This window comes from Leptosomus discolor, chromosome 5, assembly GCF_034619465.1.
Source record: "Leptosomus discolor isolate bLepDis1 chromosome 5, bLepDis1.hap2, whole genome shotgun sequence".
NCBI classification, from domain to species: Eukaryota; Metazoa; Chordata; class Aves; order Leptosomiformes; family Leptosomidae; genus Leptosomus; species Leptosomus discolor.
This window is the reverse complement of record NC_141395.1, coordinates 37,101,303-37,127,455: the sequence shown is the minus strand read 5'-3', so window position 1 is coordinate 37,127,455 and position 26,153 is coordinate 37,101,303.

Here is a 26,153-nt window from a genome sequence, read left to right as displayed (position 1 = left end):
GTAAATTCCTGATTATTAAAGACCCTGGAGACATGCGTGAAGTGTACCACTTTGGATAAATATCTCGAAACCACGGAAAACAAAAAAGCAAAATATTGACCAAAAAAACCTTTCAGTAATTTTTACATTGATGTCTAAGAATAATAATGTGGGCATGTGAATATTGGGGAGGGGGGGAGGCAATACTGCTTCAACCCTTCTGTAGTCTGATCTCTGTTAAAAATTGTTAGCAGAGACAGAGATGTCCTAGAGGATACCCTCTCACAGATACGCTGCCCAAAAAACATTTGCTTCACTTGGTGAAAGCATAATACTGGATGATGCGCACAACACTTCACCCTGCCAATAGCTACAGAAACAACTGCAGAAGTTGCAAAGTGTGCAGAGCTGGCTTTTCAGTAAGGAAAAGTGAGGAGTAATCTAGGGAATGCGAAGGGGTGTTATCAACTTTGGGAACAGCTGGTTCATAAAGCAATAATCTGCCTATATCATATTTTAAAATACAAAATACTTAGATTCTCAATGGAGTGCAATACTATATAAATATGAAACTTTTTCTGGCTTAAATTTTAGTTTCATAGGCCACTGGGATACTATAAAGTAGAGCTTTTGCATATGGAAATGCAATGATATTTAATTGTCGGGGGTGGGAATGAACAAATAAAGGACACAATGTTTTGGGGAGTGGGGATTAACTATCTTTGTAAATGGATAATAACTATTTGGGGTATTTTTAGTATAAAAATAATTTGGCGGGGTTTTCATTGGAAGGGTGAAATTTCATGAAGTTATTGAATGTAATATTTCACAATAAGGAATTACTTCCTTTCTTGACAATGCAATGTGCTCTGACCAATGCATTAATATAAAACCATCACAGGTAAGCTGCACAGTGTTGGAACTACTTCCATTGTCCCCACAACAATGGTGCATAATGATACTCTCCCTTTGTATCAGGATTCAAAACACTGAATAAGCTATGAGAAAAGAACTCAAATATAATTTCTTTCAGTCTAGGAGAAAAGGAAAAGGATACCCAGAAAATAAAGTGAGAAGGACAATATCTATTATTACAAGTGCAACTGAACTTGCTATATTTTTCCCCCCTTGTATCTGACAGAGAAAGAAACTGGAAAGTACTGTAGCAAAGATACCTGGCAAATCAACAACAGCTAGCAGTCTTACTGGTTATAAAACTGCTTTAGTCATAGTAGCTTTAACTCTTAATAGTCTGTCCTGAACATTCAACCTACTTTCTGAAGTGGAAGATGAGATACTTCAGTAAAATTGTCAGATTCTCAGCACCACCGCTACAGCTTCAGAAGACCTAAAGCCTTTGGGAAAATAACCTGCCCCCTTTAGAACAGACAGATGCTGAAAAAGGTGCTCTGGTTTCAAGGCGAGCAGCAGTGGGGCTCGGATTTGGCCACATTGTCATCCCTCTGCATGAGAGGCTGCGTTCTGTTGGAGGTCTATTGTGTCTGTGGACTTTGTCCTCTGTTTAATTTTTGTTGTGGTAATATTGAATAAACTACAGTGTCTCTCCTCTGCTTCAGCTGCCACTTGGAGAAGTCACTCAAAATTGCTTGGAAATGGGTATCATGGTGCCAGAGCAAACAGGAATGGAAAGAGAGAGTTCTGCACAGCAGCAAGACATTGAGGATGTTCAGGGCACTGTGGGAACAGAGGTACCACTGCCTGGGGCTGTTCTGGTTTGTCTGTGCAGTCATCTGAGGGTCAAGTAATGACCCAGAAGTGTGCTATGGGATAATCTTTTATTTCAAACTCTGTGTTGCCATGTAGAACCAAAGATATTACTAGTGGAAAAAAAGGTCTAATAAAACTCTTTTATGTTGTTGGGGAAAAGGGTCAGAAGAAAACAATTAGCTGAATCTTTTTTCCTTTGTGCCTGTAATTACACCTACCTTACCTCTGAGTACCTCGAGCTTAGTGCTGTTACAGTGTTATATAAAAGATCAAAGATTATTATAAAGGCTCACTAACTAGAGGAAGAGCCATCTTCCAGTTTCTTTCCTTCCCCTTCTCTCCAAAGCCAGGCAAAAAAAGTGTGTATATATGTGTGTATGTATATGCACATTATATAGATATCATTCCAAAATTTGTATATGTAAAATACATTTTGGCTTAAAACGATCTTTGTGCTTTTCTTAACACTTCTGTACAAATTTCGTTACTACTTTGTGGGGTTTTTTTTAGAGGAAACAAATTGTAAGTGAAGAGTAAGGCCACTAAGGCTAACATTGATGTCATCCTCTGGTAGCTGTTGACATAAACCTCAGTGCCACGTCAAGAACATGCTGGGATGGCTAAAACCTTGAAAGTCTCATGGGCTGTTTGCCTATCCTGGTTAATGGTCTAGGCTGCAGGTAGGGCTGAGTGCATGCTACTCGCTTGCAGAATAGCTTTGCAAATGGCGAAGAGTGCCACCTCCTGAGCCACTAAACCTCTGGACCATGCCCTGCGTGGGCGTTGCTGGTGGGATGCTGAAAACCCAATGCTGTGTTAGCAGCACACAGAGCTGCTAAGGTTTGGGCAGGGAGGCTAGGATGCTCTTGAAGCAGTTCCTCGCTCTGACTGAAACCACCTAGACCTTTGTAGTCACTTGCTGAAGAGTGGTACCTGGCAATGAAACAACCCAAATATGCCAGGAGTTGAAAGCTGCTGAAAATAGCTGTGATTCTTAGCCACGCAGATCTTGACTAATAACATCAAATCTGGCAACTAAGGCTGAGAATGGACCAACAAATTACCTGTTGTGTATAGAGACGTAAGCTGATGCCCAAAGACAAAGAAGAAGTGCTGCAATTTTTATGATCTGTCCCATGTATGCATTTGCTAAAGTACTAAAATTTTTGAAGTAGATGCACGCATCTATTCCCAGACAATGAATTGACATAACTATTTTGTTGCTGAAATGTCTCGAGTTTACAGCATGAGGTAATGATATTTGACTCTCTAGGGGAATGGATTTATAGTAATGTGAGAAAGTTAATTTGATTATTGGGCAGAAGGTCATAAGACTCTTACAGAAGAAAGTTGCTGGCTGTTTGGCAATGTCTTGGACTAGAAAACTGGGAGAAATGGAAATCTTAGAGCAAAAGACAAATTCTGAAAATGCCTGTTAATATAATTATAATTATTATTTTCTAATATTTCCTAAAATGTTCTTGCAAGTTTTCTAAATCCGTAAAACTTACACATGAAGAAAGTTGAGTAATGCATTGAGTTACTTGTTATATTATTTTTCCATTTTAAAGTCTATAGGCACAGGCAGGACTCTGTCAGTGGGAATAATAAGAGGGCAAGAGGTCCAAGTAATTTAGCATCCTAAAATTGGAGGAGATGCATTGTCTAGCCTGTACGCTAGTGTCATGTGAGATTAGCCTGTTCCTAGACAATTCCAGATAGATGGGTATCTTCTCAAATTTAGAAATCTAATGGAAGTAATTATTCCATAACCTCTGAGTGACCTTTTCCTGGGTATGTCAATGGATGCAAAGGAGTTCCTGTTATACAGCGTGAGTTTTCTTTGCTGTAGTGGTACATCTATTATTTTCTGACATTCTGTGAGTTAAATTGTGAACATTTAGGTACTCTCTTTCTCACATCTTACACACTTTGTGTGCCATTGTCTCCTATTCATTGTTTGACAGTAACAAAGTTGCCATGGGAATATTGATTTGAAAAATTCAGCACTTTGGTCATAGAAGTATCTGGATGTTAACATTTCTGTTCTTATGCTATGAAATTTAAATGTCTACAATATTTAATTCAATTTATCTGTTTAAAAACATGATAGCCATTACTACAGCTCAGCATTGCTTTTCTCTGGCTAGGAAATGTTTCAATATTTAATTGATTAAATATTTTACAGTCTGATTGCCTAACATTGATTAAATATGGCATCGTCAAGAAAAGTTTGGTATGCATGTCTTTGAGGAAAACCTTAAGTTTTTTCTCTACATCATCTTAAGTCTAACTGTAGTTTTACCTTACCTTCAGATTTACAACAACTCTACTTTCATTGTGAATTGCTTTCCCCAAAAGACTTTGTCTCTCCCTTTTTCATGTTGTACCAGCCCTTGGTTTTCCTTCCTGGATTTAATAACAAGCCTCATTTATAGAAGATATTAATAAAATGACAGCATCTGTCTTTTCCCAGGCTTGTGCAGCGTTTGTGCTGGCAGCATTGGAGTTGTCTTAGAGCAGTCATTGTTTAGGCTACGGAAGGCTGCCCAGACAACCACTGCAATCTGCACTCTTCTTTTTCAGTGTAATATTAACGATCTTTAAAATAGGTAATATAAAAAGATAAATTAATCGCTTTGAAGATGAGGGAGCAAAAAATCTTGGACCTTAAGAGGCAACAGTGATAAACTGTGACATCATCTGTTATACAGAGAATTCTTGAGAAAGGGCAGAAAAAAAGGGGGACTATTTAATTCTTGAGGCTATTTGAAATCAGACCTGTTTGAAAGCATCATCTCTCTTGGTGAACAGGTGAATCCAGGGGAAATATTCAGCGAACAGAAACATTTTGTCCCTTTGTGCTATTTCTTAAACCTGACTGGTGTTTGTGATACAGAACTGTTTTCCTTTCTGATCCCCAAACCTCACTTAAAAAAAAAAAAAAAAAGTTAATTCTTTAAAACAAGCTCCGTATTGAAAAGTGAGGAGCATTTTTACTGCTGAGGGCTAAAGAAATCTTTCAGGAACCTTTGAAAGTCATACATTGACTCCTTAGTGTCATCCAATAATGAGGAGAAAAAGCCCCTCAGCAGCAGGGACTTTAAGGCAGGACAGAGAAGAGAGAGATGGACAGCCAAGGATCCGACACTTGCTTGAAAGCAAAACTGCCAATGCCACAGGGCAGCCCCAAATCTGACTTTACTCGTTAATGTTCTCCAGCTTTTGCTGTAATCTGGAGCAAGGTGGCATGCATAAACCTTTGGGAGTAGTTTCCCACTTCAGTCCACAAATACAGTTTATTTCCACTTACATGGCTTGCTCTGAAAGCTTGAGCTACAGGATCTCAAGCATAAAACTGCAGAGGTGCAGGCTATCATTCGGCCGTGACCAGTACTGAGGCTAAATTGCTTTAATTAAAGGCTGCTCCAGAGTAAGCTGCCAGTAGTAGTCATCACTACAAGATTAAAGTTTGTTTATTAGGTCATTATTGATGGAATTAAGCTGACTGATCGCGAGCAATTCAGAATTGAAATAACCGTGTCATACAAAGAATGAAACCATTTACTGACAATATCAAAAAATGTATGGATTGAAATAATAAGATAATGACAATTTAACTAAAACTGGACAGCAACGATCTATTGCAAAGCTCAAACTTTTAATCTGATATGGTCTATCAGCCTCTGTGGATGGACAGCTTTTATCTGTTTGTTATAACTAAGGTCAGCTGCAGCCACCGAAAGCTCCAAAATCTTATCAGTTCTACTAGTGCACTGGGGATCCTTTCAGGATGCACCTTTCAAGCCAGTTCCTTTGCACCGAAATCTTTTTCTCGGTCATAATAGAGGATGATTTGGAGTCCAGCAAGGCACTGAAGCAAATGCCAAACTTGAAGATGGCTGGAGCACCGAAGCTGGCTCTGTGGGATGTAGGAGATGCTTTTCCTCGGATGGAGGGTGCTGTAAGACGTGAAGGAGATGCCAGGAGCATAAGAACTGGGCTCAGTGCCAGCACCACCCTGGCCAGAAAAATGACTTTAATAGGTCTGTTGTTCGGTCTGTTCCTGTTTCTCACTGTGCCATCTGAGGAGACAGAAAATTAGAAACCAGCCTATAATTTTTTTAAAATTGTTCTTCTCTGTTCTTCGGAGAGGCTTCTTGTGGTCTACCTGCAGGTGATCTGTAATTAAAATGTCATATTCCACACATTTTTTGAAGCCATCTGGCTGTGTTGCATGGAGGGAGAAGGGTGGGGCCAGGGTCGGGGACAAGGGGACGTTTTCTGACTGAGCCTGAGTAGGGATATTTGTTACCTCTGCTGATGCAGGGATGCTGTGTGCTTACAAAGATTTCTGAAAAGCCTTTGCTTGTTCTGACAGGATCGCGCCAACTTTGGGTAACAGGCCTTCTGATATGCTTTAGAAAGATAAAATGAAAAGAAAACACTCCAAGCAGTATAGTTTCTTTTTACCATTCATGGTGATTAACGTGAGTGGCTTTTCACAATCCATTTCCAGTTAATTTTAGCAAAGGGAGCTCTGCTGGCCCTCTATATGAACTAAACTTCATATTAAAAGATTATTTAAGGGATTGCAAGCTAAGGATTGAACACAGAGCTTAAGCTCCAAACTAGCCATCATGTGAGTCACCAGAAACCACAGTCCTTCCTCAGCATGAGTCAGCCTAATGATACACTTTGAGCCAGCAGAGCTTAGTGCCTTATCCACCCTGTCACTGAACCTGCTTCTCTCTAAACCCTCTCAAAGTCTACCTAACCTCTGGTTGCTCTGAGGGTTGCCGACAGCCTCAGCCATGCCTGAAAAGACAAGGAGAGGTCACAGCATGTAACACCTTTCCAGCTTCCAGGTGATGTACCTGGAGGGGAAATAAATGGGTATTTTAGTGCTTTCCATTTCAGAGCTGGGACTGGGTGAGTAGTAGTCATGCTGCAATCCACACTCTTCCGCTAAAACCAGAGACAACTTTTATCTTTTTAAGAGAGGGGGAAGAAACATTTTGATCCCCCTTCTTCAAGCTCCTTTGAATACCTATGGTACAAATTTGTATCTTCCTTAGAAAGGAAAATAAAACTGTTACTGCTTATGAAAACGCTGTTACTTGAACGCTGGCCTTGCTGTCACAGATCTATTATTTTCCCTCTTCCCTGATCTGTAATGTCCTCTACAAATACAGTTGATGTTGAAGACCAATGAAACTTTTTTTAAAATTGCATTTTGATAATTATATCATAGGAAACCCCACATATGCTGGGATTTAAAAGAACAGGAGTTAACAGGCAAAGTTTTATAAGCTTAACTGAGAAGCAGGAAAAGGAGGATCGTATTAATCAGCACTATCTCAGTTTTATTCTGCTAATGGCCAAGATACACTGTAACTCTAAAATAGCTGATTCATTCTTCCACTTTTATTCTTGGGATGTGCTAACAGCTGCAGAATATGATGCCAAGTGCTGGCTGCTGCCTGTCCTGGAGTCAGCCTGGCTGTGGGGAGCTGTTAGGATGGTGCTGACTTTAATCCAGTAAGCAGTGACAGAAAGGGAATAGCAGAAGATTTTAGCTTCTGAGGGTTTGCGTGGGCATATGTAGTAGACAAATGGATGGAAAGAATTTAGTCTAAGAAGGGATTTCAAGTGGTTGATTTTTTTTTTTTTTAACCTAAGTGTAGCTTGATTTGTGATGTTCTCAATTACTTAGCCTCTTCTCCTTGGCTCCTTATCACTGTTAAGTGGTGATGGATACTTCTTCCCTCCTACATTATCCATATCACACTTGAGGTTCTTTTACGCTGAGAGATGACAACAGGATAAAAAAAGTGGGAAAACATTGTTAGCAGTGTACAAGTTATATTTGTCTGAGGAAAAATTGATGTTGTTGTCAGTTGTTCCGAAGCAGCTGATACAACTTTATTTTCAAGATTTGTGAAAGACAGGAGGAGAACAGGTTGTACTTTCATGGCAAACAGATACGGCTCAATTGGAGAGAAAGCATACTTACATCTGCTAGCTGTAAAGGCTTACAGCTGATTTGTTATGATCCATTCACTGAGCAGAAGGAAAAACTGTTATGTTCAACATGAAATACAGTGTATGTGCTTTTGATGCAAATGAAAAGAAGAAGCTATTGATCATTACTGAAAAAAAACCCTATATTTTCCATTTGGATTGAATCTTGAAGTTCTTTGCAGTGGGGCAGTGCTCCCAGATGATATCAGAGGACTGCACTGCATAAACATGAAATTCAGGTATTAGTAGTTACTGTGTGCATCTACATTACTTGAAGTCTATTTTGGACAAGCAAAGAGTGAAAAAATAAACAGATACCTCATGTATAACAAAGGGTGTCTGTGACAGCAATAGAAATGAGATTTTGCAGAGGTTGGGCAATAGCAAGTCTTGGACGTTAGAGCAGCTACCAGCAAGAAGGAAACTCTCTGCGGAGAATCTCTCTCTCTTCCTGGATAATCCTGCAGGAGAATCTCTTTTTGTAAAGGTTTTAAATTTTGACTTCTATAGTGAGGAGAAAGGGAATGGGAAGAGGAAATTGATGTAACTTCTGATATTAGAGTTTGTATAGCTAAAGTGATCACTTTATAAGCCTTGCTTTGTACATTATTACTGAATATTGTTTTATTGAAAGTGATAGAGAGGATGCCTATTTTGGTAAAGACAGCCTTGATCAGATGAAGAAAATAAAGATACAGACAAAGGGTAAGTATATATAGCAAAATACAAAACCCCTCAAGGAGAAAAGCACGTTTCATAGAAATTTGACTGTCTGTCCATCAGCTAACAGGTTAGCTGCTCTGTGGGCCCTCTGGCACTAAGAGTGGATGAGTTTAGGCTAGGCCTGTCAATGCTGACTGTCTTGTTAGGAGAGACAATGTACAAAAATGTATACGCTCATCCAAAGTCACCAGTTGATCCCGAGGACTATACAACAGGGCTTCCTGTATATGGACCTAACAGCAACTCTCTGTATGTCAAACCTCTTACATGGTGTTTGAGCTGTTCAGATTTCCCTGCTCGAGAGAAAGCCTGGAAGTGTCAGTAAAAGGTCTCCATTTTCACTAGTTTGTTTTTTTTTTTACAATGAAAGGAGGAGAAAGATTTGAGTCGCGGGTTTCCAAGTAAGAATTTGGAGACTTGATTGCTTGGAGTGCTTCTGTGGCTCCTTTATGTGGCTCTAATTCTTGCAAAAAAAGTGCCTTGTCTGACTCCGTACCCCATTTGTAACTTTTGATTATTCATTCTGGATGCACATAACTTTTTCTGTGAAATTACTGGAAAAGAATGAAGGCAGATTTGAGAACGAATTGCCTGGAAAAATTGTAGCTATGGGTTCGGCTTTTACAATTGCCTTTTTTTAAAGTGTTCACCTGGATATGCAACAAACAAAACCCATTTACCCCCACCCCCACCTTGTTTCTCATCCTTTTCCTCAGATGGCATTTTCAGTAGTTTCTCTACTCTATAGTAATTTCATCCAGAGTGTATGAAACTGAGGCAAAGACTGCACATTTGCTGCTTCAGCTATCTCTCTTCTCTCCCTAAATAACTCATGCATATAAGCATTGTGATGCAAATTTAGTGTGCACAGGTCGTAATCTCTTCTGCAATGTGTGGACCAGCAAGGGATGAAAAAACCAATGCTGTGAGATTGAGAAATACATGTTTGTATGTTAGAAAGACCAGAGAAAGGAATTGTTAACAGTACATAATGCAAAAAGGGGGGAGAAAGTGGGATGTCTACTTCTGCATTAGCATTATATGACTTTTTAGGTGTGTGGTAGTTTGTTTTTAGTTTTTAGCTTTCCCTATACGTTATATTACCCTAATAGCACCATGTATCATCAGTGTGACCTGTTGGAACATGTTTGCTTGCAAATACGTTTATAACTCTATAATTGCAATGACAATTATTGCAATAACAATGAGAACTGGGAATGAAGTGTCACATTTTGTTGTCCACTGGGATATTGCTCATCCATTCTCCATTAAGTCTAACTATTTACGATTAGCAAACTTCCTATACTAAAACATCAGGAGGTGATCTTGGAGGGGTTTTGCTTGTTTATAAGTATCCTTCAGGACAGCAGTGCAAGCTATCACTGTTTAGTAAAAACAGAGTGGTGGACAACCGAAGCCAGAACAATACCTTGCTCATTGCACACAGAGTTGTTCTGCTACTTCTAAGTATTGACTACTCAGTCAGTTTAATTTTCTATGGAAAATAGACTTGTGATAACTAAGAAGATTCTTATTAAAATAACTCAACAGAGAACAGTAAGTGGCAGCTAGAAAGGGTTTACTCAGAGGGTGTAAAAGACCAAGGCCATTTCTGGTAGGGAAAAGGTAACCCTGAGCAAGATGTGAACAATGAACTGGCAAGAACTGGTGAAAGGAAAAGGAATAGTGAATTTCATCCGTTAAATTTCCTTTCCAGATGTGTTTGTAACCTATTTGCCTTTCCTTTCCTTTTTTCCTTTCACTTGATTTCAATAGTGACTTTTGTGTCACTCAGAGCTATTGTTCCACAGCCTCATGGAGTTTAAGTCATTGAGGCTGTACCAGCGCACCCAACCTGTCACTGTTTGCCATTAAAAACACATTTTGCCAACAGTAACTGCTTTTCTTTTAAGAGCGTGGTTCCTGAGTAGGTGGTTCCGCTCTTTGGTGAGAAGACCTAAGCTGTATTGTGGTCCTGATGATATTGCTGTTTGACTCATTTTGTCAATTGAATTCAAAGATTTATTTTCTTAGGCAGTGTCACAGCTTGCATGATTTTGTTTTACTTCTACTTGTGAAAAACAATCATGGGGAACATGGCAGGGGAAATTACCAACATGAGCAGGGTGTTCCTTAAGCAGCAGCTTATCCCCATGCCGATCAAAAGTGCCTTGCTCTTTCGCTGCTCATGTTTGAGAAGTGGCCCCTGTATTATTTTGGATCTGGTTTGAGGTGTAAAATGAGAGCTCTTCCATAAGAATGAATGACTATGATTTTTATATGCCTGAGATTCTGTTGTCTATAACTTTTTAGTATGATTATCATAATACCATACTTTATAAAATTATGCATTACAATCCAATGATACATTATAAAAGTATTAATATTTTATGCGTTACCTTGGGGTGAAAGTTCTGCGATAGATATCTATATCTGTGTATCTATCATGTGTAAGTATAAAGTACATATGTATGTCTATACATGTTTACCTTAGCTAAATAATGGAGGCTCCCTTCTTGTAGAAACATATGCTGTAGTCCTGCAACTCCAAGAGCAAGAGGATGCAACAAACGTGTGGCACTGCTTGAGCAAGAGGCTTTTTACCGACTTGTAGAATCCCAGCACAAGCTGTAAGAAATAATATGTTTTGTCTGCGGCCTACAAGAGTATCTGAGCTGGAAGGAGATTGAATAACAGTGATGGTGCTTTCAAGCATTTCAGCTGCTTGAATGGAGATTTTCACATCTAAGCTCTCTTGTTAGAGAGAAGCAAGGATGCTGGACATGCTGTTACAGTGCCATGGATCAGTCCTTTGTTGTAAGGTTAGTGCTTAGCAAGGCTTGGAGAAATATCATAGTAACTAAGCTGAAATCTTTAGCAAAGATTGAAACTACTGTGATATTGTTGACAGATAGCTCATTTCTGAAAATACAGTGGATAGGTTTTGGGTTTTTTGTTGCGGGTAGCAGGCATGACAGAATCCCTAAAGAACTGATGTCTCTGCTTATCTGTCCTCTCACAACAGTGTATTTCCTAATCTTTGCTGGGTTGTTTTTCTTGCACAACAGTGACACTGCTTGCTTGCTATTTAAATACTGTTACTGGTTAATGGCTGGTACTGACTGCAGTTTAAACAAAAATGAACGTTAAGGCCTTTGATTTAATTGCTTTCCCATGTACCATACTCTTGTCAATGAAGGAGGTATCCTTGTTTAGACAACCTCTTATTTAATCTTGATTTTAAAGCAGTCAGCAAAGCTATTCAGCTCTCTGGTTTCTGATTCTGTTCATTACCAATAGATTTGCATTTATGTATCTCTGTTTCAGCAAACTCCTTTTCAAGGTTTTAAGACTGACTTACCTCAACTGGAGTAGATTGGTAGTCTCGTTGAGTTCATTAAGGCCACTCAGTGGTGTGCATTTAGGGATGTGAGAGCCCTTTCCAGAAGTATGGCCTCAGCATCTTTATGGATCATTAAATGGCCACATAGTTGAAGGCAAAACTAGCAACAGCAAAACTATTCCTGATGTAATACTCTGCGTTGTAGAGGTTTAAAAGAAATGTGAAAATTTTGATTCCTGCTAACAGGGTAGCAATACCTTATAGGATAAAAAACCCAAACCAACAAAACTGCCCACATCTGGGAACTACATCAAAATTATGGTGAAATTAAATTGGCAAAGGGAAGGTAAAGGCTGTAGCCAAAGCACTGTGTCTTTACCCAGTCCCAATGGAAAGATCTCTTCTGTTGCTGAGTTGCACCCTATGCTTTGTGCGGTAATATAAGATAGAGATGGATATCAATAAATGCTGCATATTGCTTATTTTAGTTCTTAAATCTATTATTTCAAGAACTTCAGAGAATACATGGCTATTGAATAGAATATGATAGCTCAATGGTGGGATTTGAAAATGGATTTAAAATCTGTAATGAAAACCAAACACACATCCTGTTTACACTTCGTTTTCTGCACTGGTTGTGGGGATGTGTTCCTGCAAAGCTGTGTAAGGACCTTACTGTATATGTTAGGGGTTAAAAACCTTATTATTTTTAGTTTAGCTTCCATTTGAACTTAAGCACTTTCACCTACCCACTCCTAGGGGGAATTAAATATATTTACCATAATTTAACTGTAGCTTAATTTCCTTAGGTATACAGTAAGTCTATGATCTCTGGAGAATGTGCTTCTGTTGTAAGAGGCTTATGAACAGAGGAAAGCATTAAATAATTACACAACTTCCAGATATTTATAACTGCAGTGAGACCACTTGACATTTGGGACTGTTTTTTTAATCTGAAATTTAATTAATCCAGGGTCTTTTTAAAACATCTACTTTCTCCTCTCACGTTGTAGCAAAAAGAAACGTAAAGCTCTAGCAAATAAAATCTGTTAGTAAAGTACCCTAAATGACACTGATGATGCAACAATTTTGTTTTTAGAAATATGTAAGTTGTGGTATGAGTTTGATTTCTGTTGGTATTTTTACTAATTTACAGCTAGACTGAACAACTGCTCTCTAAGGGACTCCTCTCAAGGTGTGAGGTTCAGCGTCATAAATGAGCGTGATCTAGAAATTTAAAGGCAGGAAAACCAAAACTGTGCTGCTGGTCAAGGGCCTGTGTTATATCCAATTGGAATTCAGATGCATTTTTGATTGTTAAAATGGCCCCTCACTCTCACCTTTTTTTAGCTTGCGGGGCTCTTACATACCATTTGACCTGAGCTCCTGGGGGCCCAGGCCAAGCGGCATTTCCCAGTTGTATCCATGCTTGGTCCGCTGTAGCATGTATTGACTGCAACCATGCACTGGACACATTGTCGCATCTGATCTGCCTTACACATGCACCAGTGCCCATTCCTGTATGTTCTCCATATGGAGCCCCAGCCACTACGGTTCTTTGTCCTGCAATGATTGTGCTTGCAGTTGCCACAGACAGCAGTTGCATAGCTCCCTCCATCAGCAGAATGGCTTCAGTACATCCATACCCCATGGAGAGAGAGAATAAATCACCAAAATTAATGCAGAGAGAAGGAAGAAATAGTAAATGCCTCTTTGGATCCCTGCCCCATTTTCCATATCAGCAGAAAGCAGAATTTTGCTTTCTATCTTTCCACCCTCACTGTGGACTGTGGCTGTAGCTTCACCCCAGGAAGAACCACGTCTGAACAATGGACGCTCTCGACATTTAAGGAAGTGATCTCGACATTTAGGGAAGCGATCGTGCTCCTGCACTCGGCACTGGTGAGGCCACACCTTGAATACTGTGTGCAGTTTTGGGCCCCTCACTACAAGAAGGACATTGAGGTGCTGAAGCATGTCCAGAGAAGGGCAACACAGCTGGTGAAGGGCCTGAAGAACAGGTTTTATGAGGAGCGGCTGAGGGAACTGGGGTTGTTTAGTCTGGCGAAGAGGAGGCTGAGGGGAGACCTCATCACTCTCTATAAGTACCGGGAAGGAGGTTGCAGTGAGGTGGGGGTCAGTCTCTTCTCCCAAGTAACAAGTGATAGGACAAGAGGAAATGGCCTCAAGTTGCACCAGGGAAGGTTTAGATTGGACATTAGGAAGAATTTCTTTACTGAAAGAGTGGTCAAACATTGGAACAGGTTGCCCAGGGAAGTGGTGGAGTCACTATCCCTGGAGGTGTTCAAAAAATGTGTAGATATGGCACTTTGGGACATGGTTTAGTGGGCATGGTGGTGTTAGGTCAGCGGTTGGACTTGATGATCTCAAAGGTCTATTCCAACCTAATGGTTCTATGACAACATGTACATGCTTTTCTAGGCCTGATAGGATTTTGGCTTGTAAAGGATTTTACATAAGATGTAGCAGAATGGTTTTTAATTGTACCTGCATCAGCACAAGTTACTCTTCTTTACATATAAATCTACATCTGCCTGTCCCCAGTGCTGTCGCTACTCTTCCTGATGTTCGTTGTTTTTAACATGTTTGTCTATAAGAAGGCAGCTGAAAAGCTTTGGTGGGCTGAGCTGTCATGTGCCTCCTGTCAGGCTATGAAGAGCCAGCCAGAACCTGAGGGCAGCCCAGGTGTCTGTGGTTGTTTTTCAGCTGGATCTTGGGGAGCAGGACAGACTGCCTTGGTTGTGTGATGGAGATGCTTGTGCTGCTTTGGGCAGTGCTGCTTGCTGGCTGGAGCCTGCAGCGCTGACCCGGCATGACTCCTCCAAGGGACATCACTCTTCCCACCACCCAGCATGGTCTGGAAACAGAAGCACCTCCTGCAGCCTTCCCAGTTAGTTTGCCTGACATCCAGCAACTCTTCATATGTGAAAGGGGGGAAAAAGTGGTCATATACACACTGCGTATGTAAGAATCTGCCTTCTCATGTCATCACCCCCATGACGTCGCACCTTGGTGTGGTGCCATAGAGCACCTACATACTTGCCTTACCGGAGCATCCTTATGAGCTCGTGGTCTGGCAGAGGCTTTATCAGTGTGTTGCGTAAGAGCAAGCAGAGAGGCAGATGCAGGCGTTGAGGACACGAACTGGAATAGCTGGAGTGGAGGGGTTTTGAGCTCAGCCAGACATATTTGTGGAGTTTTTCAGCCTTGTGCTTTGTGACGTGAAGGTGATGGGAGTCACATCGTCCTACTGAAGGTCTGTGCTGAACACGTTCTCTCTGAACACTGCTGCAAGGATTGCGAAAAACACTGTTGCCACCTTTTATGTATCAACACGTCCTGCAGAGACTTGCAGGGTCAAGACAGCACCGTCCTATTCAACAACCCAGAACTTCCGCTGCTGCATAGGGCTGTGCTCTAGGGACCTCTTCTCGATGCATGGTCATGTCATGTAAACAGGACCCAGACAGCAAAAACTGATCTTGCTGCTTGTTAAGCATCTCTATTATCACATGTCTGAATAGTGAATGCTGTATATGGGACTATATGTCAAAATGAGGACTATGTGAAGAAAGAAATCATAGAGGATATGTTCCAATTCCAGTCATCTTAAAAGCCAAATAATTAAAGCAATGAGGAAAATTGCTTTTACCATCCTCAGAAAAAGGAAAGAAGAGGAAACTTAACATATACAATGTGCCAAAAAGAAACACAACCTAGATATAAGGTTGTTTAGGAATAACTTTCATAAAACCTTTCATGTCATCTTCTAGTCTTCCTTGTTATCCATCAGGAAAAAACCAAATCACAGCTATTTATATAGCCTGATTTTATTTAGTTTCCCTCTCTTCCAGCATGACTATAGTTCTGGCTGCTCTTAGGAAAGTTAGGAAATGAGTTATCTTCAATATTAATGTAGTGAGTTACATTTGCAAAGGCAATCAAGAGCTTTACACAGTGTTCTGAAATACCGGAATTCAATTCACAGGCTTTGCCAAAGCTCTATTTTTATTTTGTCTTCATCTGATGTTATCAGGGTTGTTCGTGTTCCAAAAATGGATGAGTTTTAGCAGTAGTTAGCAGTTGGTAATAGGAGTCAAGAAGACCAAGGCTTTTAACACATTCAGAATGTTTAATTTCCCCTCCATCTGATAATAATCATTTAACATGTAAAAAAAATAAATATAAAATTGTGTGGATTTAAAAAAGCCTCCCACGCACCTTATGGACTTAAAATACCATGTGGGCCTGGAACCACAAGTATGTTCAATAAGTATGATCTCCAGAAGCATGTTATATTTGAGAAAAAAATTAAATGAAAAATTAATTGTAGCTGTTTTATCCAAACACTCTGCTATCCTAACATTTTGCTTGTGCCCATTAGGTAATCATGCCATTTATGTTTAACTAAAAATTTTCCTTAGGGTGATATCTATAAAATTTAAATATTTACTTATTCATTTGGAGGGTTTGTATTATTGGAGCATAAAGTTATGGTAAATCTTGATGTATGTCCAAGGAAAGGTTAGGCTTTGCTGAAACTTTCTTAGCTGAAGCTTTTTCACGCCAAAATATATTTAATAGTACAGTCTGCTGTGTATTTTTGTAAGGTCAGACGATTTTGGTTGTGGCATGAAGAGCTGGTTGAAAGTCCGGCTTCCCAAGCAGACTTGGCACCCAACCAGGATACATACTATGCTTTGCAGAGTCACATAACAGGCTGACGCAGAAGATATTCTGTAGGTAAGTGTGGGAAATCCTATCTGCTTCATTATCCAATAGATGTGGAGAGGGGGAAAAAGACAAAAAAAAACCCAAAACCTTCTCTGAGATATTTTTAGGAAGTGGTGTGATGGATACGGACTAGAGATGCTTTTTGTGCCTTTTTTTTTTTTTTTGGAAGTATGGCAGGTGGGACTTAGACATTGTTAAAACAAGATAGGATAGACACAGCCTTAGTGTGTTCAGGAATACATGTTACTGCATTTTATTAATAATTACCTTTTTTTAACTTACCTACCAAAACCATAAGATGACCGTAGAAAACTGTTCCTTTTAACGGTACTAGCAGTGCTGTAAAATGAGAACAGCACACGTTAGAGTATGGCATAGTTACAGTAGTAAATAATCCTGTCCTGACTGTTGTAACAATTATTTTAGATTTTAATCTCAGAGTTAGGTTAGATTAGAAACACTGGGAGGTGAAGCTGCAAAATCTGCAGAGCTAAAAAAAAGTTGAAGGTGAGAGAGGGAGCCCTCATTTCCTACAGCCACTCATCTTAAAATGCTGCCCATTACACAGCAGAGGAAGTACTCTCAAATTCAGAGTGCTGCTTGTCTCTACCATTCCCAGAGGCCATGCATGGGTGCCGAACATACCTGCATCATTTTAAAATGCTTTTTGTATGGTCCCTGCAGTAAATATATTGCAATATGAAACGTATAAAATTTGTGGTAAAACTTATCCTTTTCTTGATGAAAAGTACAACATTGCTCATGGTGAACCCTTTTGAAATCCAAATTGATCTGGAAATAACCTTGTAGTTGGTAGAGCTTAGAAATGTAATAAAATGTGGGGGATTTTTTTACTATAATTTAGGATAAAAGAGCCAGTGAGGAGATGGAGAATGACATGGAAATATGCATGTGCAAAATACAAATACATACAAAACAGAGATATTTCATGTAGTGGTGGTTGCTTGTAGTATAGACCCTCTATGATACAGTTAGACTAGAGTTAATTAAATTACAAAGAAATTTGTCAGTGATGTTTTTGTACTACATATACTTTGACAGGTTTCATTCATAAATCTCGTATACTAAGAGCATTTTATGAGATATCATTACAGAAGCACTAAGAAGATACAGTAACTGCAAGCAGGTTTTGCCAAAAAACGTTTCCTGAAGAACAGTCATGCACAGCAAATCAGAAATATACTATTTTTAAATGGAGTTGTATATAGAAAGCATCTTCAGGAAGAAGGGGTGGAATTTTATCTTCCTTAGGTACATGCCTGTTGTTAAGATATTCTTATCGTGTACTGCAATCTAATGTTAGATCATGTAAGAGGGGGTTTGCACATTCCTTTCTCATTTCTGTTAGGAAATTAAATCCTGATAAGATTCTTTATGATGTCTCTTATCACTCTATAGAATAGCAATTTCAAGACCAGAAACACATACGTTTTTTCATCTTTATGATCCAAATTTGACCACTGGAGTTGGTTTCCTGCTGCTGTTTTCGTGAGGTCAGAAACCGTTTTGTCCAAAATTCACTTATTTCGCTGCTAGCCTTCATTCAGTTCAAGGAATGTTCTGTTAAATCCGAAATAGACAGTTGCAATATTGAGCAAAAATTTGCTTTCTGCCAATAAATGAATACAAATCATATTTGGTTTTCTCTCAGCTTTCTCATTTGTTCATTATATGAAGGGTGAGTAAACTGCAGATGAGAAATGATAAGAAAACATATTTTGCAAAAAGAAGCACCAGTTACAGTCAAAGAATTGACTACTGAAAATTAAGCAACGTGAAAACCAAATTCTGGATGTGAGGAGTCTGCGATGCTGATATGAAAGACAGTATGGTCTTGCCAGCCCTGGAGGAAGAGCACAAGGGCAGGCTGGATTATCAGTGTCAGCCCTTACCAGAGAACCTCCACAAGTATAAAGGAAGAAAGATGGAGACTACCAAGGAGCAGTGATGTAGAGGTAGACATGTGCCCCACATGTTTATATTCAGTCTCATTTTGCAGTGGCATTCCTTGAATGTTACTTTTATTCTCAGAGTTTCTCAATGAGATGATTTTGTTACAACTTCTGCTTTTCAACCTGTATGGTGTTACTACAAAACTAATCCATGTTTTTCTTTCTGAAAATAACGTGGAGGACGTAATGGAGATGAATATTCAAAGAATTTAAATTGCTGTCTTTAAGAGATTATCTTTAAATATAATCTGCCTGCAAGTAGATTACACTTTCTGTCATTTGGGTATAAATACACTTTTTATAAGAGAAACTTTCACTCTGGAAAGTGAGCAGAGGGAATTTAGAGAAGATGTACAAAAAATGACTAGGAAGCTCATGGAATCAACTTATGTTTGAGAATGAAAGTAATGATAATAAAGCTTTGCCAACAGAAGCTGCAGGGATACAGGGGCTTCAGCATCTTGCTGTAATGCATAAGTATTTGTAAAGAGGAAGAGAAAAGCTTGAAGATTATTCGCTTTTGATGTAAAGTCACCTAATTGATGGGGATTTCAAGCCGACACAAGTGTAGCAATGAAGACATTTCAACGTAAGGGGGTGAGGGACCATCCCGGCAGTGGCTGAGTCTGCCAGGCTCAGTCTTAATAAATACAAGGAACAAATCTCAAGATCTTCTTCAAAAGAAGTAAGGCTGGGGTTTCTTTGTTGGGTTTTTTTTGAGGTTTTTTGCTTGTTTTCAAACTAACCCCAGATCAGTGGGTTTAAACATATCTTAATTCTTCTAGAGAATAATTTGAGTGCAGATTTGTTTTGTTTGGTTGGTTGTTTTTTCCCTTTGTGTTTTCTACATGTTTTGTTTTAATGTTTTTGTTTTACAGGAACCATATTTTCCTGTAAAAAATATACAGCGCACTAGTTCCCAGGGAATAGCTTAGTTTTAACTTTTGTTTTGACTTTTATACTTTCTTTTCCTCTTACTTCTTGCATTCCAAATACATTAGGTTCATTGGTTCTAACGGCAATACCAATGACAAGGTCAGTTCAAGGGTAACTAATACATTTAGGAGGTATCAGTGTTGAAATTCTGCTAAAGCAAATATGCATTATTTTGAGCGTTTGTAAATATAGATAATAGATATCCTGTGTTAAATTCAGGTTTGTGTGGAGAAAGCGTAATATACAATTATGGGAGTATGTCAAGTGACATTGGAGTGTACACAGCAATTATGAAAGTGGAAAATGAAGCTCCTAACTGCATGCGTGTGTGTATATATATATATATATATGCATACATGGTGTCACAGTTATGCAAAGAAGTGGAAGATGGTCTTTTAAAACTGGAGAAGGTTTATTTTCAGTGGCCCTGTCCACATAGTTACCACTAGGAACTGTTGGTTTAAATGGCCATGTGAACATAGCTGTAGAGTAGAAAAATCCTGAAACTACCTAATTCTTTTTTCCCTCAAATAATAAATAAATGAGTTCAGAATGCTTATTATTTTAATAAAATTAATGTGTAGTCATTAAAAGAAGCAGTACTTCATCCTCATATCTTGGAGACAAGGACTGTTAATCCAGGGTTCAGCAATACAAGGGCAACATAACTCCAAGGCAACTCAAAAACTGAGTAAAAAAACAACTGCTCATGTTGCTGCTGGGGCACAGATTTTCATCTTACCCATGGCAGTTTTCTTGATATTACTATTGATAGTATTCTGCCTTGTCTTTTGATTATACAGGTTTTACAGATACCCATGAACATGTACATTTAGATAAAACTTAGCATGATTTATATAGTTTGAGCTAATGAGTAAGTTTTTACTTAATTAAATGAATTAGATAGACATTTTTTAATTGTCAAAATGCCAAAACTGATATACTGCGCTTTAGAAATGCTATCTATTTTTAGAACAATACTGACTTTGTTTCTTATTATGAAATCTTTTCAGACTAGTAATCCATAATATGCTGAAAGCTATTTTCATATGGCTATCTTTAATTAAGCAAGTTAGCTATTAGTATTTTTGAAGTTGGATTAAATTATTTTGTAGCATTTTTAACATGCTTATTTGTAATTATATTCTTTCGCTACAGCAGACATATTGGTAAGTCAGTAGTTATTAAGGAAAAAAAATATAATTGTTCTAATGAGTAAACAGGGCCTTTCACACAGTAAGTTGAAGTGTTAAGCACCACTTAGGAGGACCATAACAAGTGCTTCAAGACTATTACTATACTGTATGTATCTATCTATATTTAAATTGTAAGTGATGAAAATTGTGTAGTTTTAAAATTTTTATTATCATGTATCATGCAGCTCATACATATTCCTGCGAGAGTTCTACAGCTATTTTAAGCTGTACAGTAAGAAAGGTAAATTAACCATAAAAGTCAGATAAAATCAGGAGACGAAGCTTTGGTTCAGAACAGTAAACCAATGTAGACATAAGGCTCTGACAGCCTCTGCATCTTGCTTCATTTTCCCAAGCAAGCCTTGTAGCGCTATTGACAATGCATGTTGTGTGCTCTAATGCCCAGGATCCATGAGGTAAACTAAGATTGCCTTAATTATCATCAGCAACCTCGCTGCTGCTGAAGTCTAAAAACCCCTTTTGATTATATACGTATATATAACTATTACCTGCTCCACATACAACCTGTCGTGTAAAGCAGTACAATCTAAATTGTACATCGCAATTCATCGTATTATACAATATTAGAACTATCCTTCCCCAGCATGTACTTAATATTCTGCTGTGTTTTGGTATTGTTAGAACAAGTGCCCTGTGAAACTGAACCAATTAATGCCTGATGTGATTTATGGTGTCGTAAATTGGGAGGTTGTAACCATAAATATTGTAAAGGGGTTTGATTTTTCAGATGATGACAAACATTCCTATTCTAAAAATTGGATCTCACTGAAATGTGTAATATTAGGAAAGTAAACACATCATTTTTAATTTCATTTCCACTCTTTTCTGTGACTATTACAGATCACATGAAAAAGGAAGCCATAATAGTGTGTCATATATTGAACTCAATGAAATGTATTAAAATATTAATCACTGGAGTTTTTTTCCCAAGTGGGTCTCTAATTTATGTTGACTTACTCAGGAATGTAGTGCTACTTTCTGACACTGACCTGTCATCAGTGTCACCCCAGTTCTCTTCAGCTTTTGCACTGAGAAAATTATGTGGTTGAACTGTATGCTAAAGAAGCAAACAGTGTTTAAGATTAATTTTAGAGTTAGTACAGTGGGCCTTCCCAAAATGTTTAGAATTTTTTCTTTCATACTTTGAAAGATTTTTTTAGAAACTGTTTTATTCATCCTTTCATTTCTGTGGCATAAAGACTAATGAATATATAAATTTCTAGTGTTGCTTATGTAGACCTAGGAGGTATACATGTCCACACACAGAAAAATATGTATGTCTATATACAGACAGAATGAATGAATACATGAATGAATGAGTACTGGTTGCGTTCTGAGTTCGATTATCAGTTCTCCTGAACTGTCTGATCTCATTACCACCACCCAGTGGAAAAGCTTGTAGCTAATGCCAAGACCTGAGGTGAACTTTAGGACTTCCTCTGGAAACACCTACGATTTCAGTAAGCGAGCTGAAGCTCACTGAAGATGAAGTTTCCTATTGACTGTGGAAGCTTTTGATCAGTTCTTTAGACTCCAGATCTTTTAACTCTGGAAACAGTTGTGTGGATGTTGGCAAGGAAAATAATCTGCTTCTGATAAATGGCCACAACCCATCTGCTACCCTAGATCTCAAAATGTACCGTTTTGCTTTTTATTCACTAATTTGCTTTTGTTTACCAGGTTTTCTCTTGATGCCTCGTTTATTTTGCTTAAAAGTCTTTCATTTCTTAAGTATCTTTGAGGTGTTGTATTCTTCAACAAAGCAAGTTTTAACTGGTTAAAATTGAGTGAAAATTTTAATTGGTAAAAATTAAGACTTGGTGCTCATTAAGTAGTCAGCTCCCTTTTCAGAAAAGTACAAGAACTGCTTGAAACCTCTTTGGATGTTACTTATGGAGTTAATGTCTCATTGGCTTTAACATTTTGATAGCTATGTAACCTATTTGCTTGATTTTAGGGACTTTTGGCTGGTGATGCTGTGGAAGTGCACCCATTCTGTGCTCTTACTGCATTTTTTTTTTTTTTTTGATGTATGGAGTATATTTTTTTGCTGAGTTTTCCTATGCTGTACCTGAAAGTTTGTTGCTTGCACTGTTGTGCTAGCTTGTTGTAGAAGCAGAGCTGAAGAGGATTTTATATAGCAGTCAGTTGTGAAAAAGGGAGGTATTGCCATTGGTGACATCATACGACTCAATTTTTGTCATACGGTTTTTCATAATTTGATTTCATTTGTTCTGTTTGGTTTTGACTTGGATGTTTGGGTTGAGTGGATGTTGAGAAACTAATTCCATTACAGATTGTTCTCAGGATTCATCTACCAGTTGCTGGCTCCATTTGATTTTAACATAGAGCTGCTCTTCAAGTATACGTGATGGAGGGTTTGCTTGTAAGATGGTGTTTATCATAGTAGAGTGAATTGCATTTTCAGTGTTAGAAAGGAGCAACAGTTGCTTTTGCAGAGAGTTCTTTTACCTTGGCTAGACCATCAGGTGTTTTCTGGCCCTTGTAAAAGTCTCTTGCTATTTAATGCTTTTGTTGTACATTGGTTACTTGTTGATATCATGTCATATTCAGAGTGCCATTTGCAATTTTTTTTTTTTTTTTTTTTTTTTTTTTTGTTAGGGAGGGATTAGGGAAGAAAAAAAGGAGCATGCATGAGCTGTTGGAGAAATTCTGCAGCATAAACATTAAGAAGGGAAGACACAGAGAACAGTGTATTTGATCCTACAACAGCAGCAAGATTTTTTCCCAATAGTATCCTAAAGCAGACAGTGGTAGTATTGGTAATTTTGAAGAGAAGGGGCAGAAAAGCATTTGCATCTCTTACCCACATGAATTTGTTCTGGGCTAGATATAGATGCTATGTGGATATGTGAAAAGAGGGAGGGGGCAATTCCTGCCAGACTGCTTCTTCCTGTGGTATAAAATTAGGTGCTTTGGAGGACTGAAGGAGCAAAGAAAAGAAAAAACCGCAGTGTGTTTTAATAAATCTTTGTTGCTGCTTTCGGGATCAAGCAGAAATAAGCCTTCGCAGCCCTCTTCCTATGACTTTTGGGGGCTGCAGGCTACAACCCATGGTTTGACAGTATGCTATGGGACTTTAAGTCACCATTGCCTTTCCTCAGCTTTTGTGATACAAGCGCTCCACTTAGCTCATGCGCTAAAATGGGGAACCCACTCTGATACTCTTCACATACGGTGAAGGATGTGCTGAGGAACTAGGCTACAAGAGCGTCCCAGTTTCTCTTTTTCTAGCTGTACCACCCCCACAGCTGATGAATGAATGCAGTTGTAACACAGTGTAATACAGTGTATAACATGTATTACACCACATGGCCTTTAAAAGGTACACAGGATACTCCCATTTTTCCCTCAGCTTAATGCAGGGATGAAGACTTCTGAAACAGGGAAAAACATCCAAGGCTAAGTGAAAAGAAAAAAAAAACAAACCCAAAAGAGCAATAAAAGGAGACTGAAAGTGCAGGAGATGGTAAAAAGGTGTGTCTTAGACAGCAGATTACTTATAGGGAGATATTCTTAGGATAAACTGAATTTTATTGCATTCAGTAAGAATTGCTATGGGAGCTGAATTGAGTTTTGTGTGACTTACAGCACAGATACTTCTTTCTGTCCTTGATGGATAAGTTTCAGTAGTGAATGAATGATTTCTCAGGATATATTCACTTGGAAACACATACTCTGTGTTACATGCTTTAAAGACTGTTAATAAAAAGGGGATTGTTTATCTATTGTTGACTATTTTTTCTGGATTACACCAGGACTATTTCTTGAATGATGAATATTATTAAATATTAAAATGTAGAATGCTGAGTATTGTCACAGGCAGAAAACCAGTACAATGTACATGAATTGTGTGTAACTTGTTCACTGGCTTCTAGTTCACATGTTTTCCAGAAAGTCTCTCAAATCCATAGCATGTTTCTTGAGTGCAGGAACCACTCCTGGAAGATTTTTCCAAAGAGAAAGTATCAGGGAGAATAAGAGAATGGAGGTATCAGCAGCACTGGTGGTTATTATATGGCAGAGATTTGAATAAATAGCAGTATACACAGCTCAAAACCCAGATCCTTACCCAGGGGAACAGTAGAGAGACAGAAATAGGTAAGACTGATGGTAGGTCGGAGCCATGGGGTAGGGACTGATGAAATTGCCAATTTATAAAGATTTAAAAAAAAAAAAAAAAATCTGGGAAGGAAGCAGCATCTTGAGCCTATGTGATCACAATAGAGAAAAAGAACGAGGCAGGAAAATTAGAGTGAAGGATTAAAGGAAGACACAAGGAAACCTGCAGATAGCAAAGTATCAGAGAAGCAGCCAAAAAAACCCACACAAACAAAAGAGGCCAACCAGAATAAGTAGGAGTTAGAAAATGTGTATTTTGTTTATTAGGTGCTATTTAGTACAACTTGTCATTTCTTTGGGAGTGCTTTGGGAGGAATCAAGTGGTTGGTCGTGTCTGTGTGTCCCCGTCCCCATCTCCCCCCCCCTTTCCTCTTGTTTGTGTTTCCCCCCCCCCCCCCCCCCCTTAATAGAGGAGGACAACAATCTTCATTAGCAGAAGTTATAGCAGTAGCCTGTTGCAGGCACTTTTCATTTGTTACAAAGCACGTTGATCCTTTCAGACTTGAGCTACAGGAGTAGCTCGGATTGTTTCTCTGTTGCTACAACAAGAAACAAGATGTTTCCCAAGTCCTTGGACTCTTAACTCTGGAAGGCCAGAGAGCAGCTGTTCAACCCTGAAAGGGCCCTTGTATGGTTGTAGCAGGTGTCATTAAAGGTGTCAGCAATGGATAATGAAATGATCAGTGCAAGGATTTCAGAGAAAAATGTTCCAACTCTTTGAAATGGTGGATGTGTGGAGCAGGCTATCTGTGAAGAGTTTCACTCCTGGGCAGAGAGGTCCTGACACATCAGCAATGTTATATTTAGAAGGTGGAAAAAATTGTTGTTCTAGTCCAAGTTGGGATCTATTTATTTCCAGAAAAGAGGTTTCATAATTTTCTTTCTTGCATAATTTTATGTCTTTTCATTACTCTGCCCTACCTAAACTTCTGACATTCTTTGAAAGAGAATTGTACCCGTGATCCTGTCTGAAGGTGGGAACTGGGCCTTAACTGTGCTGTGTTTGTTAAATCTATCAAATATTTATAATATCAACTTTATTTTTACACTGTAATAAACTTGCTGGTTATTTCTGGATGTACACATACATCCTCCTAAGCAGAAAAATAGTGTTATTCTGTGTACATTTTCTATGTACATTGTGTGTACATTTTCACTCTCTTTACTGGCTGTAACAAGAAGTAGTGAATTCTGATCTCTCACCTGTGCCTCAGCTGTCGTAATGTTTTACTTTTGCGATTTCTGTGATTCCTTCCTAAGTATTGAAGATGCTGAAGGATGAATGACAGCTGTCAAAATTTACTAGTCACTGTGTGCAAAAGGAAGTAACAA